The 17887-nt window shown below is 41.2% G+C and overlaps 1 long non-coding RNA gene across 1 annotated transcript in view; it reads left to right on the forward strand.

The window, feature by feature from the left end:
- The first annotated feature begins 663 nt into the window (after positions 1-663).
- Positions 664-17887, forward strand: part of LOC116868200 — a 37951-nt gene continuing 20727 nt past the window's right edge. Inside the window, exons 1-2 of the long non-coding RNA XR_004382764.1 lie at positions 664-833; positions 1177-1317. This is a non-coding gene — a long non-coding RNA (uncharacterized LOC116868200). The remainder of the gene's footprint in view (positions 834-1176; positions 1318-17887) is intronic.

Below are 17887 nucleotides of genomic sequence, written 5' to 3' on the forward strand. Positions count from 1 at the left end.
GTTAAAAAGAACTTGGAATAATTGTTACCTATACAGGAATCACTGGAAAAAACACAAGTTACCTGTAACTGAAAGCTTTTATGACCAATACTCCGGAATTCTTGCTTCTTTCCTCTAGATTTTGTTTCATGTCCTCATGATGCTGTAGCTGTTCTATCAGATATTAAGCACCAGAGTTTGGACTAGACCCAGTGTAGCCAATGAGAGGCAGTATCCTCTAGAGTCTGATGGTCTGGGCTTTGAAGACTGACAGATGTGGGTTTGGTTACTGTTTCTGCTTTCCGGTCTGTGTGAATTTGGAAAATCCAGGTGTATATGACTTCCTCTTACTATATTGCTTCTAACCAGAATGGTAAGACAATTACAGGGACTGAAAGGGCAAACACTTTCAGAATATATTAAAAATATGCATTTTTTTAATGGAAAGGACTCTTTATTTCAGTAACCCACCAGTCTTGTGATCTTGTCAAATTATCTATGAAGACAGTTTTTGATGATGTTCTTATTGAAAGAAGGCTAGCAGTGGTGAAGACTTCTAGATGATCAACCAAAGCTTTTCTTTCCTTTCCAGGGCACATAGCCAGATGACGCTTCCCAGACTGTATTATACTAAAGTGTAGCCAGGTGACTGGGTTTTAGTCAGTGGATGGAATAGCAGTGATCTGTAGTATTTCTGAGCTTGGTGCATAAAAAACCTCCCATGATAGATTCTCTGTGCTCTTTTCCTTCATAGGAGTTGATGTAGAGGAGTATGGCAACATCGGAAGTTGTGTGTTAAAGCTGGTGGAGCCACGACATGGAAGGAGCCTAGGATCCTGAATCAGTGCCCAGAGGTGAGCCACAGTTAATCAGGAATACTCATTTTGACTGTGCATGAATGAGAAATAAGTGCACGAGGCATTAGAAGCTTTGTTTTTGTTTTTTTCTTAATACTAGTGTGTATTACCTTAACTAATATTCTGTATAATTAGTATCTCACATAGAATTTATTTTCTTTCATAATTTATTACGTTAATATTAGGAGTTCTGCTTATCAGCTTTCCATGATGTCATTGCAAATGAGTGAAACAGTTCACATTGAATAACTATGTTTATCCATTGGACGATATCATCACTATACTTATTTTTACTGTTTTTTTTTTTGTCATCCCTTAATTTACAAAAATACATGAGAAGCTTGTCCAATTTCAGTTTTTCTTTTACTGAGGCCATGGATTCCCCCCCCCATCCCCACCTTGACACTGGAATTCTGCCTAAAATGAAACAGCAACAGAACAGAGGTCAAGAACTTGGAAGGATTCATATGGAAGAAACCAGGTACAGCTTGATTTAATATCAGTATTTCATGTGTTCAGAGAGTGGAGTTTCAGGCTACAAGATAACAGCCCATCATTTTTATGCCCTTCCATCTGTGAAAAGCTGTTCCTCAATGCACAGTGTATGAACAACCTAGCAGCTTTTCATTTTAGGCACTATATTTTGAAAAAGAGAGAGAGAGAGAGAGAGAGAAAGAGAGATCTTTTGATGCATAACCAAGAACACTTGAAATCTATGGAGTTTTAGGGCCAGACTCATAAAGTATTCAGACTTGCCCCTGAAACATATTGCTAGAGAAAGGTACAGAACACAAATCTTTAAAACGTTGCCTGCTGCATATACAAAACAAAGGTTACACCCTATACCATCCACCAGTGAAGAAACAAGTGTGTGCATTAAGAGATTAATAGAATAGGAGGAGCCACAGGAATAGAATAAGCATTTTAAAGGAGGGGTTTAGCAGGGGGAGGGATAAATAGATGGAACGTAAGATTTTTAAGGCAGTGAAAATACTCCGTATGATATTACAACGAGGGATACGTGCCATTATAGATTTGTCCAGACCCATAGGCATAATACCAAGACTGAATCCTAATGTAAGCTATGGACTTTTGGTAATTATGTGCCAATGTAGGCTTCGTCACTTATAACAAATGTACCACTCTGGTGGGGGAGACTGTTAATGGTGCAGGCTATGCATGTGTGGGTGTAGGGAGTAGATGGGAAACTTCTGTACCTTTTCTTAATTGAACGTAAAATTGCTCTTTAAAAAAGTCTTTAAAATTTTTAAAGAAAAATCCAAGATGTAATGTATTAACATTTACAGGGTAAGGTTTTGTTTAAAAAGTATGAATAATAATAATAATATAGATAAATCCCATTAAAACAAGTCCCATTGTAAAACAGCAAAGCATAAAATAAGAGGGACCCATATTCTCAAATTTCTAACAGAACTCCTGGAATAATGCAAGGCAGTAGAAAAACCAGAGGTTTCTATCCCCATCTGTCTTCCTCTCACTCCTGTGGTATTGTACACATCAGTGCAAACCTTGGACTAGGGTTCTTAGGTACCATCCCAGGTTAGGGACTCATTAGGCAGGGACCTAGCCTCCCATTAAGGTATCCAATAGTACCCATAAGCTATAAAATACTGAAGGACACTTGGCAACAAAAAGACCAATTAGTCTGAGGATGGCTCTCTCTCTCTTTTTTTTTTTTTTTAAGATTTTATTTATTTACTTATTTGAGTAAGAGAGAGCACGAGCAGTGGGGGAAGGGACAGAGGGAGAGGAGATGCAGACTCCCCGCTGAGCAGGGAGCCCAATGTGGGACTGGATCCCAGGATCCTGGGATCATGACCTGAGTTGAAGGCAGACGCCTAACTGACTGAGCCACCCAGGTTCCCCCAATGGCTCTAATAGCTCCAAGCCTAAAGATGGGATTGTTGCCCCTTTTAATTCACTTTTGTAATCAAATTTTTCCATGGGAAGGCCTTTCTCTGTGAACTCTTTAGGAGTCATAGGAGCAACTTTTCAGAAAAGTAGCACTTTTGTTGAGTCATACCTAAATCATAACAACATGAAAATTCCAACAAGTATAGCTTTTTAACTGAACCACCTTTCTCCCAAAGATGATTCTATCACATCTGTTCTGTCCCATCTCTCAGTGTAAGAATTGCAAGCCTCTTCAACATGTGATTCAAGTGAATCATGATATGTATTTTAAAAAAAAAACTTTTAAAGTGTAAAGAGATGTGTCTCTGAGATGGTCTTTTGAGCTGCCATTCATTTATTCATTCATTCATTCCACTTTAACTAAATACCTGCTATGTTCTAGGCCCTAAGTACTGTAAAGCCTTAAGGAATACATAAACAAAAAACAATTAAAAACCAAAGCATCCAACAGTTCTTGGGTGTTTTGAAATGAAGTGTTGAATGTCCATCATTTTACTTCATCCTCCCAATAAGCCTACAAAGGAGGTACTAGTAGGATCCTTATTTTCCAGATGAGCAAACAGGTATAGAGTTGTTAAGTTGCCCACCCAAACTGGGAAAGGGCAAGAGCCCAGGTTTGTTCTACCCTAGCATGTGTGCTTCAATCTCCAAACAATAATGTCTCCCAAGGACTCTACTCTGGGATACTACTGTATATTCTACTGATGGGGATACATGTGCAAGCAAGTAATTTTAACACATCAAGGATACACAATGTGATACCAGAGCACAGCAGGGAAAGAGAATAAATGTGCACTGGGGAAGTGGGAAAAAGAAGTGCGATGACATGGGAGTTGCAGGATGGAGATTCAGGGACAGGCACTCTAAGCAGAGGGGAATTGTGTTCAAACCCAACAAGGCATGAGATGGTTGAACACAGATGAGATTCTCAGCATGGAGCTTAGGCTGATCAGGTAGAGGCCATATTATTAAGAATTCTAATTGTACCAATAAGCACTGGGTGATGTATGGAATTGTTGAGTCATTATATTGCACTCTTAAAACTAATATAACTGTATGTTAACTATACTGGAATTGATATTTAAAAAAAAAGAATCTAAATACATAGTATGTTGAAAAGGTCCTTAAGCAGAAATATTAGGTGGATGGCCTCCCTCACTGCCCCTGCCCCCTGCAAACTTTTTGTACTGATGGAAATGGACAGAATAGGGCAGTGCTGATGGGTCGACAGAAAGATGACCTTTGTACTTTCATTTTTGTTTTCATTTCTGAGGACTTTATTTTAGATCAAGGAGTGAGATTTATGTCTTGTAGAAGGAGTCATATATACATAAATCCTGATGACATCTTCCATGGCTTCCATGGGATTCTATGAACTAGTTGCTATGTTGGAAACTTTGCATATATTATTTAATTATCCTCAAAAACATTTTTTAAAAGATTTTATTTATTTGTTTGACTGAGAGAGAGATCACAAGTAGGCAGAGAGGCAGGCAGAGAGAGAGGGGGAAGCAGATTCCCCACTGAGCAGAGAGCCTGATGCCGTGTTTGATCCCAGGACCCTGAGATCATGACCCGAGCCGAAGACAGAGGCTTAATCCCCTGAGCCACCCAGGTGCCCCAGTCCTCAAAAAGATTTTTGAAATGATACTGCATTTGCATTCTACTGGTAGATATCTATGGGACAAATCTCCATTTCATTAATAGGAAAATAGAGGCTCTGAGACTTTAAAACAGTTGCCCAAGATAATAGGACTATATGTAGCAAGGAAAAAGAAAAAGGAGTACCAGTAATATTCTCAGCAAGGAAAATAGAGTTAGATGATATTTGCAACCTTCTAAAAGGCTTCATTGAGATGTGTAAGTTATGGCATGTCTGTGTTTTTTTTAGAAAGTTTCAGTACTTCTGTAATCACACTTAATATTTTCAGTCTCCTCACTAAAGAAAAATAAATTTGCAATTAGACTATGAGCTCTAAGGGTAAAATACTATGGGCAAACACAAAACAACTCTCTTGGATTAATAGCAATTTACATAGCAAATCTAAAGAGATTGTGCAGTACTATCAGATAAATACTTTTTTTTTTTTTTTTTTGTATTGTTGTCTGGAACCATACACTGACTGCTTGCCATTCTCTGCAGTGGGAGTTCAGGCAGCATCCAGCCAAAGTAAAATAGATTTTATAAAATCAAATTGATTTTTTTTTTTAATTTTTGCTGTTTGCCCTCAACGTAGCACCATTTTTCATATACTTGAGGCTGACCTAAGGTTGGGAAATTTGCCAATCAATTGTTCAGACTTCTTTATTTTATAATCCATAGGATACTATTGACCAACACAGGAAAACATCTGTTATAAAGAAAGCCAAAAGCTACTAAGAACTTAATAATAGATGGTCACCTTGTCCTTTTTGTAGGCACTCCAGAGTTGGATATTAATTTCAATCAACCCAGTTATCTTTAATTAATTACATTCTTCTAGAGGTTGATGCCTCAGGTTGTCCAACTTTTTACAAGGTAAATAGGATAATTTGCCTAACAATTCCAGCATTTGGAGTAGAGCTGGGGAGGGAGTTAGCAGATACAGCACCACTCATTTTCACTCCTTAGCAGAGGGTTGAAGTTCAGCCAGAGGTCTTGTAGAATAGGAGTTTTTAGAGGATATTTAGTGAGGTCCCCATTGGAACATTATCTATATCGCAAACAACCGTACATCATTTGGTAATCATGGGCAAGTTTCAGCTTGGGAAAGACCTCATGTTCATTAGCTTTATGTAAAATGGAGAGGTCCCAATTTTGAGAATGCCAGCATACTTCTAGCCTATCAAATCCCTCATGTCAGGCAGGATTATCTAGTGGAGGAGTAGAGGTAGGGGAAAGGGAAAGAAGCTCTTGGGCCATGCCTGGACACCAGGAAGTTTTCACACACCCTTCTTGGCAAGGATATCAAATGAGGGTTCCATGGCTTCCAAAGTCTCTTAAAGCTTTAACACACTCTGCTCCTAAGCTCTGTCATTTGCTCTCAGTTGAAAGCAGGGCTTTAGCGGTCCAACCTGCATGGTAGGGGAGAGAGAGGTCCCAAAAGAGCTACCTGCTGCTGTTGTCATGAATTCTCCCTGCTCCTTACATTCGGGTGCAGCCAATGGGAGCTCAGGAAGCAGTCACGTGTTCTGCTAGCCAGAGAACTTTTTTTTTTTTTTAATATTTTATTTATTTATTTGTCAGAGAGAAAGAGAGAGAGAGGGAGAAGGAGAGAGAGCACAAGTAGGGGGAATCAGCAGGCAGAGGGAGAAGCAGGCTCCCCAAGGAGCAGGAAGCCCCACACGGGACTCAGTCCCAGGATCCTGGGATCATGATCTGAGCTGAAGGCAGACGCTTAACCGACTGAGCCACCCAGGCATCCCCAGAACACTTGTACAAATGGCCTGACCCTCCAAGCTGGGCTGTAACTACCCATTTCTATTACTTCAGATCTTGTAGCAAATCCTCCTTGCCCTGCTCATTCACTGGCTTTCAGACTCCTGGGGACACAAACCCATATTAAAAACCAAAAGACATTTGATACATAACTACACACAAACATACAACTTATACAAAAATTTCATTAATAATAGTCAGGCAGGAATGCAGACAATAGTCTTAGCCGCAGTTTTATTGTAAATCTGCATATCATTAGCAGAGGAATGACAGGTAGCTTTGTCCAATGAGAATGCATCAATATAGACGAGAAAGGGATTTGGAGAGAGAGGTGTTGAGGAACACATGAGAAAACTGGATCCTAGCTCAACTCACAGATTTGAATGACACCCACTGTGGAGAAGCAATGCTCAGAAACTGTACTTTCTGGAGGGGTTGCTTCAAGGGTTCAATCATTAAAACAAACTTCATTTTACCAACGGCTCTTGAGGCATTGAAAACAGGGCAGATGAAGTCTTGCTGGAATTTCATGCAAGTTACCGTCTGACCTCTCTGGTGCTGTCTCAGTGTAACAAAACTTGTACCATGTCTTCAAAGTCTCTGCAGGAAATGGTCCCATCTGTTCTTACTTGTGTTTGTGCCTCCTTTGTTGTTTGGTTTTCATTTCATATTGAAATATAACTTAGAGTAAATGCACAGACAGGTGTGGATAACTTGAATTTTGACAAATGTATTCACACCTGTATCATGATATAGAACAATTCTGATACCCCAGAAAAATACCTTTCTCATTTAACCCCTGACATACTCCCTTACAAGGGACTGTTACCAAGATTTCTATCAAGATAGATGAATTTTGTCTATTCTAGAATTTCATATAAATAGAAGTATATGGAATCATCTCTTTTGTGTCTGGTTTCTTGCAAGCCACATAATGATTTTGAGATTCATCTATGTTGTTGGTTTTAGGAGTCCATTCATTTTTATTGCTGAGTAGTATTTCATTATATACCCCAAGGTGTTAATTTCCTGGCTACTATTGATAATAGTCTATGATACTCTTGCCTGTACTCATCCATCTCCAGCCATGCTGATCTTTGCTCTCTTGAACAAGCTTCTTTTGAGTCATTAGGGTCTTTGCATCAGGCGTTCCTTTTGCATAGAATGCTCTTCCCTCATTCTTGGCATGGCTGTTTTCTTCTCATTTCAGGTCTCCACTGAAGTCCTCCCTTCCCAGAGAGGCTTTCTCTGGCTGGCCTTTATAAAGCACCTCATGTGAGTTTTTCCTATTATTCCTTTTTTTCTGGTATAACACTGATCATAATTTGCAATTGTTTTATATATTTTCCTAGTCACTAGTTCTTTGTCTTCCCTTCCAGAATTTAAGCTCTCTAAAAGCAGATACAAGGTCTCTTCTTCATTACTTGTCCCCAGCGCTTATTGAAGTATCTAGCATATGGAAAGCATTCAATAAATTTTGTGTAAGAGCAACTTGATTCAAATAAATATTAATTATTTAAATTTGAATTATTATTTCAATAGCCACTAATACCCTTGAGGAAAAATATATGTTATAGAATATTTAGGTTAGAAGGCAGTTCAATAGGTAAGTTACATAACAGTATGCATGGCATAAACTCATTTTGATAAAAGTAAAATTTATATGTGTCTGTCTATAATTAAAACATTTACTCTTTATCTCTAAAAAAAATAAACAAATCTTGAAAAAAAGGGGCACTCTGGATGACTTAGTTGGTTGAGCGATGGACTCTTGGTTTTGGCTCAGGTCATGATCTCGGGGTCCTGAGAGTGAGCCCCACATAGGGCTCTGTGCTCAGCAGAGGGTCTGCTTGAAATTCTCTCTCCTTCTCCCTCTGCTCCTCCCCCAACACTAGAGTACACTCTCTCTCTCTAAAAATAAATAAACAATCTTTTAAAAAAAAATACCTAGTGGTGTAATTTTTATCTTCTTCATTACGCTTTTTTTATTTTCCAGAGTCTATGCAATGAATATGAATGATTTCAATACTTGCAATAAACAATTTATCTTTAATCAGCGGCTTTCATCTCTAGTTCAGTGCCCTGTTGACCCCTGTGTCTTCCTGGGCCTGGATTGCATTAGGCAGGCACAGGTTGAGTCCTGACTAGAGGGAGTTCATTCTCGGTATTTTGTGAGAGTAGAGGGTGGCCTTTTCAGAAACAGAGAAGTCTGAAAGCAGCTCCAGGTTAAATATTCTGTCTAGTGAAAGGGGTCACCACTTTTATGGAAAAGACCAGATAGTAAATATTTTAGGCTTTGTGGGACATTCAGTCCCTGTGGCAATGAGTATTGTGCCTTAGTGTGAAAATAGCCGGAGAAAAAAATGTAATTGAATGGGTGTGGCTGTGTTTCAATAAAACTTTATTTACAAAGACAGCTAGATTTGGCCCAGCGGTCCTGGTTGGCTGACACCTGATCTAGTGTAACATCTCAAACTTCACTTCTTCATCTGTTCTGACTGGCAGAGTCCAACCATCGGGCTATACTATTCTCAGGCACGAGCTCTGCTGAGCATATTACTTAAGTTTCATGTAAGTTTCGGTTTTCATGCACAACACATGCAAGACAAGGATAACACTGGTACTTATCTCAGAGAAGCTTTTGGATACTTAGATAAAATAATCCACCTAAAGCACCTAGCCCAGAGCCTGGCATACAGGAAGTGCTGGTTCTGTTACTGTTCACCCCCATGTCCATCCTCAGTCCTGCTCTGCCCAGTGCCTGCAGCTGGCGTCTCCCGACCCCTCTCGCTGCCTAGCCCCCACCTAGTAGCCCAATGGGAGGTACTGGCTGGAGATTGCCAAGCAGGAGGAAAGAGAGGGTTTGAGGTATGCTTTCCCTCTCCCTCCTTATTTCAACACTGCTTTTCTGTCAGCAGCTGGGTTTCTCCCTATGCATGGCCCATGGCCCCAGCTCTTTCTCAGTGAGCTCCAGCAACACCATTTCCTTCCCTTGACCTTTCAGACTTCCCGCTGTTGCTAGTCTCTGGACGCCTTCACACCCTTTGCTTATTCCCAGCGTCTAGATAAAAAGTACCTTCGCGAAAGTGTGTTTATTTGAATCTTGCAAGTGAATTGTCATTTGAACCAGTTCTGTTCTCAGCTGACACCCTGGCTAAAATCCTGCTTTTGGTTAGGGACAAGGAGGGGAATGTTAACAATGGCGATTATTGTGGCATTGTTATAATTATCGACTACTTCAAAACTTTTTTCAAGTCCAAGTCTTTGAATTTCTGGTTTTCAGTATACTATCCATTGTCCTGCTTCTGAGTCTTCCCAGTGTATCTTCTGCCAACTAACATTGTGATGTTTGGTACTTGGTTCCTGAGGCTCGGAGAAACCTTGAGAGGTTGACTAGTTTATTTCCTTGCTTCAAGGTATGAAACCTGTTTCAAGGGCAGACAGGAATCTACACTGCTATTCCTTTCATCCTCTTCATGTAGGGTGAACTAAAATACAGTAACATAAGCCCAAAAGTCAGTTTTCCAGCAGTATTAAAATCACTCATCATCGGGGCGCCTGGGTGGCTCAGTGGATTAAGCCGCTGCCTTCGGCTCAGGTCATGATCTCAGGGTCCTGGGATCGAGTCCCGCATCGGGCTCTCTGCTCAGCAGGGAGCCTGCTTCCCTCTCTCTCTCTCTGCCTGCCTCTCTATCTACTTGTGATCTCTCTCTGTCAAATAAATAAATAAAATCTTAAAAAAAAAATCACTCATCATGTACAGTGACATACCTATTCTCATGTCACTCTTCTTCCAAGTGATGGACAGGAATAGGGTAATGGACAAGGGTCGGATAACAAATCCTTGTAATGCAAGACTTTTTAGAGCTAGAAATCCCTGACCAGGTGTTTAAGGAAGTAGTCACAGGTCTGGGGAGGCTAGCCTATCTGTGGATTGGGCCCCGGTATAGAGGCTCTGAACTTGGATTATCCAGGAGGCTTCTCCCTGCTACCTTCCTGAAACAGGGCTGACTACCATCGTGGCTCCTTGGGGCTATCTATATCTGACTTCTCTTAATTAGCTCCAGATATTTTGAGTTGGGTTTTTTACCACTGTGTTACTTCTATTTTTCAAAGTAAGTCTAAGAGAAACTATATTTTCAAAACTATGCATTTAAATAACAGAATATAGGACATAACTGAATTTGACTTTTGCTTCAGATCACACTGTTGACCACATCTGCAAACTGGCCAATAGGTGTCAAGAAAATCATAGTATTTTAAGGTTATAAAATGAAGCCTACATGATCATATATATGCCCACATACATATTCACACACACGCATATTTATTTTGTCAGCTGCGTTTTCTTGGAAAGGATTGTCCTTTACTCTGAGATATCTTCTGCTTATTTGGTGTTAAAATCATCTTTCCTTTATGAAGTTATAATAATGAGTGTAATAGCCACACGTGCCAGGCACTGTGCTAAGTGCTTTGCCTGCAGCGTAGCCGGTAATTCATCTGTAATTTTTAGGAGAAGCCTCTGAGTGGAGTACAGCTGTCATCCCCATTGTAAAGAGACTCTAGATGAAGCACAGAGTAGAGAATTGTCTTGTGCATGTGTTGTTAAATGGCTGATTTGGTTACAACATAGATGGTGTGGCTCCAAGGTACTGTTTTCTGATATTAGGTTGCAGTTGTTTTTTGTTAATGCTCTTATTTGGGAAAGCTTACTTGTCTTGAAAAACCCAAAGTCTAGGAGCCACTAGACTCTCCTCTCCATTCACCAATATGGGCTCCAGTACCGCTTTACACGTAGCACTGGCAGAAGGGGATAGTGTTGGGGGATGCTGGGGAAGCCATGTCTGGATCTCTGCTTTTCCCAAGGGGTCAGCACAAGGACCGCAAAGCTAGGCGAGATTCTGATAGGACCACAGAGCTGCAGGAACAAAAGGGCTGACGAGACAGGCTTTGTGGCTTTCATGACACCATGGTGGGGTGTTTTACCTCGGGCTGTCACCACCCCCATTGCAAAGAACACCACCATCACCATAAGAAAGCAAACCTTACTGAAGCAGCACATGCTGAGAAAATGTGGCCATGGTCCAGGAAGCTGTTTCTAGAAACCACACCCAGCTGAGAGCCCTCACCCCAGCTGGAAAGTCTGGTTATTGTTTGGATCAGCTCGTAAGGTCCCTGTGGGACTCCTTTGCTCTGTCTGATGGTAGCCGGAGAGCACAGGCTCTGGGAAGTGGGGTCTCTCATGCTGCTACGTCCCTCACCTACTATGGGGCAATGTACTCTTGCCAGGTGTGATGTTGTGAGTATGAAAGGTTACATTGTCTCAATTTGTCTGGGCGTACCCCCGGAGTTTACCCTAATAGAGGAAAGATATTCTAAATGAAGCTTTTCCTAGAGTTGGGGATCGAGGGGAATTTGGAAGCCACCTCCTCCATCCTGCCAGAGCAGAGAAGTACATCTACACTAAACCACAAATAAATGAACTAAAATCCAGGCAGAATGTTGGTTCTCTAGTTACATAGAAACATGAATCATCAGGCCAAACAGTATAATACATAGCGCGGAAAATTCTGCTTTTCAGTCATCGTCCACGCGGGTCACCAAAAGGTCAAATATATACATTGAGCAAATGCCTACATTGTATGTGAAGACAGCTCTTGGGTTTCTAGCGCTGCACTCTCACCCGGGAACGTACATCCCCTTATTCAGATCTAGCCATGCTCTTTTTATTGGCATACCAATAACGCACTGCTCAGAGCTGTTCTTTGGTGTTTGCTTTTATTCCACACCAATAATGCAATGCTTGAAGCTGTTCTTTAATGGACCTTTTTTATTAATAGTAGCTGCCATTGACCGAGCTCCTGCTTTGTGCCAGCACCATTCCGAGGAATTTACACTCACTATCACATTTATTTATTATAACAGCTCCAGGCTGCAGGAACTGTATTCCCATTTTAAAATAAAGAAATGAAGCTGAGAAGTTTTAATTTCTCTAAGGTCATGAGGTCAGGACCACAGCTGCGATTTAAACTAAGCAGGTCTTGCTTAGCTCCACTCTCTTTCTACTACACGAAGCCGCTCTCTTTTCAAGCTATTATTCTCCAATCTGTGTGAAATGATTTTCTTTTCTTCACAGTACAGCTCTGAAGGTATCCTGAGATGTCTCTGCCCCACGAGTCCTGTGCAGCATACGGGCTGGGTCACAGGACCAAGCCTGGACTCTGGCTGCTCAGCAGATATTGGTTAAGATTCCAGATCCAAAGCCTTAGAGATCTGGTTCTGCCAGTTAGTGACAAGTAGGTGTTGGCAAAATTGTTCTTATGATTGATTGCTTAAAGAAACGCGTTTTCTCATTTCTCAACCGAAGAGAAAGTTAGTTGATAGAACTTTGGTTTGAGAACAACTATGTCACATGGAAAGCATCTTGATTTTGATGCTTTAGTTTTATGTCAGTTCCCTATTGGGAAGGCCGATCTTACGATAGTGGAGTTAGGCTCCAGATCTAAACCAAAGGAAAATTGGGATATGTGATGGGTTTCAGTGAGTCAGGTTGATCTTGGTCTCCTTCCACAGTACAAATTTTTTTTTTTTCTGAAACGGTCCATGCCTTTAGTCATACAGCAGATAATCTAGATAATAGGCTTGAGAATCTTTGATGATGCTTATGTCATGCTTAAATGGAAGATTTTACTTTAATTTGGAAATATAACCTAAAAGCAGACAGGGAACAAAATTGATAATAGTTCCTATGCTCATGGAGTTTATAGCCTGTTGCAGGAAGATAGACAATAAGCAAATACTTAAAATACATGGTATATCGAATGGTGCAAATACTATGAAGAAAAGAAAAGCAGGAAAATGTGGAGAGGAGCAATCGGTGGAAGGGATATTGCAATTTTTTAGTGGGTTATCAGTGAAGGCCTCACTGAGAGCGTGACCCTTGAGCCAAGACATGCAAGAGCAGAAGGAGTGAGCCATGTGGATATCGGAAGGGTATTCCAGACAGAGAGAACAGAAGTACCCAGGCTCAGAGATGGTGGCTGGCATGTTGGACAGTTGGCAGGACAGCCAGGATAAACTGGGCAATGAGAGAGTAATAGGTCAGTGAGAGAGGCAATGGGTCTATGTGGCTTTGTGAACCATGGTATAAACTTTGGCTTTTGCTTTGTGCTGAGGAAGCCACTGAAGGGTTTTAAATAGAGAAAGTATTTAAATATTAATAGGATTCTCTGGCTGCTGTGTTGAGAATAGATATTTATGGGGAATAGAGGGCAATCAGTGTCTTAATTTAATATACTGTGTAACAAATTACCACCAAGTTACTGGCTTGGAGTAACATGTATTTATGCTCTTTTCTGTGAGTCAGGAGTGGGCAAGTCCAGCTGGGTTCTCTCCAGGCTGCAGTAAGATGGCAGCCAAGGCTGGGTTCCCATGTGGAGGCTCCACTAGGGAAGGGTCTATTTTCAAGCTCCCTCAGGTTGTTGACAGAATTCACTCTCAGCTGTAGTATTCATGTAGTTGTCTTCTTCAAAGCCAGTCATGGAGGAAAAAAGAGGGAGTGAGCAAGGTAGACAGACAGACAGACTCTAGAGCAATGTCCACTAGCAGTATAGAGTCTTATATAACATAATATGAACATGGCAGTGACATCCCCTTACCTTGTAAAATTCACTGGTCAGGAGCAAGTCATAGGCCCTGCCTATACTCAGGAGGAGATTACACAAAAGTGTGAATGCCAGGAAGTAGGGGAGAATGGAAGCTACCTTACAGTCTGTCATCACAATTAATAAAAACCCATTAGGAGGCTCTGTGAACACCCCAGGCAAGAAATGTAAGAATTTGACTAGATTAACTAAAGGATCCATTATATAATCTTTACTGATTCCTCTGGTGCTGATAATGGCTTGGACTGAACAAGACTAATTTGGATGTGATAAGGTTTAATGAGATACTTCTGCAGTGTTGACAAATGAAACAGAGTTCTTTCTCATTCCCACCCCGCCATGTCTTCTGAATTCATCTTCATGCAAAATCACATCATTTTTCCACACTCTGGTCTAAAGTTCCATTGTAAATCTGAGGGTGCTTATTTGATTAGGTCACTCAATAGCACAACACAAAATCTTTGGGCCCAACCTTGCCTGTAGACATGTGAGGTAACTGGAATATCTCTATCCCGTACCTCAGTCAGGGCCAGAATTGTTACAAAGCCACCTGGCTTTTTTCTCTGTAGCCTCTTGCCTTTCCACATAAAATGAGTGGTGATTTTAATGTTTCTGGAATTTTGTGATATTTCTACAGGGCTCTCTTTCTTGGGGAAATATACATGACTCTATTCATTAGCACTTCTGGTCAAGACATTTTAGTTAGTCAGCCAGCAAGTCTGTCAGATCCGTTTACCTCTCTCCTCTTCTGTCTGTCTTCTCAAATTCTTCACACCTTTAAAGTTTCTTAGAAATATTTTTTGATTCACCTCATCCACAGATCTAATTGTTTCATGCCCACACAACCTAGAATGTTTGCATGGAGACCGCTCTCTCTTGTAAAAACTTCCCACAGCTTGTAGCTCCTTATCTTCCATAGTCAAGAAAATCCCTCTGACCCCACACTTTTATATCCCCCAGCTCTCAGTCTGTTATCCCCAATCACCAATCAAATGATTATTTAATATTTCCCATAAACATACAAGGCTCAGTGGAAGACTGTGCCAAAACCTCTATGAAATCCGTGTCCTGAAGATTTCCCATTCTGATGTTTCTCTGGTTGTTATAAACACATTAGGACGATAACTCCACGTTGGTGCCACAGAAAAGTACTGTCCAAGAGGGCAGCATTGCTTCCAGACTTTTTAGAAGGGGCTGTTTTAGTCATGTAGCTCATGTGAGTCAGAATTCAGACCCTTCACGGAACAGTCTGCACCGAACAGATCTGCCCCGACACACTGCAGCTCTCCTTTAAGCCAACGAGCACCTCTGGGCTGTGTGAGTCATTCTTTTCCAGGTTCTTAAGGCTTAGATAGAGATTTGATAAAAGACAGTCTAAGTTGCTATAGCTGGTTCACTTAACCCTTCATTTGGAAGTCTATCACTGCAGAATTTTCTAGCTCTTGCCAGAAAGACATCCCAGCAAAGCACCTGGATATCTTACTGGAGATGTAACCAGGCATTCAAATAGTACTGGATGAGAAAAGGGAAATTTTGCAATTGTTTCCTCAAGTAGCTTGAGAGGAAAGAATAAAAAAAGGTGTGAGCTTTTGGGGCTCCTGGGTGGCTCAGTTAAGCATCTGCCTTTGGCTCCAGTCATGACCTCAGGGTCTTGGGATCGAGCCCAGCATCGGGCTCCCTGATCGGCAGGAAGCCCGTTTTTCCCTCTTCCACTCCCCCTGCTTGTGTTCCCTCCCTCACTGTGTTTCTCTCTGTCAAATAAATAAATAAAATCTTAAAAAAAAAAAAAGAGTGTGAGCTTTCTAGATAGTCAGACTGACATTGGAATCATTGGTTGCTATGGGCAAGTTTCTCATTTTCTCTAAGTCTCCATTTCATCTGTGTAAAATGGGGATAATAATACACCGCCTATCATTCTTGATAGAACTAAATATGAAACACACCCTTGCAGAGTCCAGACACCTCAGAAAGCATTTTCCACTTGTGATGTAGGTGATGATACTTCTACAATCAGAGCTCATCTGCTAGACTGCTTACATGAATGCTTCATATTTGAGCAGAGTCAACATGCTTGTGTCAGTGGCCTTGCCCCTGGGAGTAATACAGATTCAGAATTTGTCCTGCTGTCTTCTGCTCCCTCCAGTCTTGGATAAAAGAAGGCAATAATACTTAAAATCAGTTTTAAGCCTGCTCATAAAATGTGGAAACATTCAGGAACTGGAAGATTCTTAAATCTGCTGGGAACTAAGATGGAGGCAGCAAAGAGAATTAAAAAAAAAAAAAAAAAAAGATGCACAACTTAGCTTAGAAGCCACCAATATGGTGAAACCTGACTCGTTCATTCTTATGTAAGAAGAATCCAACAGATAATGTCCAGGAAGACGGGGCAGGATTTGGGGCTGGATATTTTAGGTTTTCTGGGCCATGCCAGTCTTCTCAGTTTTCTCTCTATATACTTTCATGCGTTGAGAAGCTGATGTCAGGAAGGAGTGTGTGGTGTGTGTGTGTTGGGGGGGCTGGGGGTGGCAGTGTATTTCATTTAAGAAACAGTAAGGTGTAAGAATTAATGATTCATTGCTTTGTATCTTATTCAGTGCTTAAGCAGTCCATATTTTCTGCAATATTGTCATGTTATCTTGGAATTACAATTTAAAGAACTTGAATTGTGCCCCATATACAGTATCTTTAGGTAACTAAATATTATATGACCAACTACAAGAGAAATATGGAAAATCGCTGTTATTGATTGTTGATTTTTTTTTAACCAAGAAGTAAACAAACAATCTTAAAATAATCTGAACTGTGTCTGGATCTCACTTTGGTATACAAGTATTTTTTAACAGGTTATTTAAAGGCAGCTATCAACTGGGTGGTCTTTTTATTGTATTTTCTTTTCCAAAGTTAATTGGCTATAAATTCACTTTTAAAAATCTTGCTATATGAGGGAGGAGTCAAGATGGCGGAGAAGTAGCAGGCTGAGACTACTTCAGGTAGCGGGAGATCAGCTAGATAGCTTATCTAAAGATTGCAGACACCTACAAATCCAACGGGAGATCGAAGAGAAGAAGAAGAGCAATTCTAGAAACAGAAAATCAACCACTTTCTGAAAGGTAGGACTGGCGGAGAAGTGAATCCAAAACGATGGGAAGATAGATGGCGGGGGGAGGGGCTGGCTCCCAGCAAGCAGTGGAGCAACGGAGCACAAAATCAGGACTTTTAAAAGTCTGTTCCGCTGAGGGACATCGCTCCAGAGGCTTAACTGGGGTGAAGCCCACGCGGGGTCAGCGTGGCCTCAGGTCCCGCAGGGTCACAGAAGGATCGGGGGTGGCTGAGTGTCGCAGAGCTTACAGGTATTAGAACGGGGAAGCCGGCTACAGAGACAGAGCCGAGGAGTGATTCGCAGCTCGGGTTTACCTTGAACTGCTCGCAGGCTCGGTCAGCTCGGAGCGCGGCCGGAGGCCAGGGTGACGGGAGCATTTGGGCGCTGTTCTCTGAGGGCGCACTGAGGAGTGGGGCCCCAGACTCTCGGCTCCTCCGGCCGGAGACTGGGAGGCCGCCATCTTTATTCCCGTCCTCCGGAACTCTATGGAAAACGCTCAGGGAGCAAAAGCTCCCAAAAGCAAACCCGAGCGGATTACTCAGCCCGGCCCCTGGTAAGGGCGGTGCAACTCCGCCTGGGGCAAAGACACTTGAGAATCACTACAACAGGCCCCTCCCCCAGAAGATCAACAAGAAACCCAGCCGGGACCAAGTTCACCTACCAAGGAGTGCAGTTTCAATACCAAGGAGAGCAGCGGAATTCCAGAGGAGGAGAAAGCAAAGCACGGAACTCATGGCTTTCTCCCCATGATTCTTTAGCCTTGCAGTTAATTTAATTTTTTTTTCTTTTTCAATTTTTTTTTCTCTTCTTCTCCTAAATTCTTTTAACTTTTACCCCTTTCTTTTTTAACGTTTTTTAACTAGTTTATCTAATATATATATATATTCTTTTCCGTTTTATATTTTTTCATTATTGGTTTTCTTTTTTTGTTTCT

Source organism: Lontra canadensis, unplaced genomic scaffold (genome assembly GCF_010015895.1).
Source record: "Lontra canadensis isolate GAN:19392208 unplaced genomic scaffold, GSC_riverotter_1.0 scaffold14, whole genome shotgun sequence".
Taxonomy (NCBI): Eukaryota; Metazoa; Chordata; class Mammalia; order Carnivora; family Mustelidae; genus Lontra; species Lontra canadensis.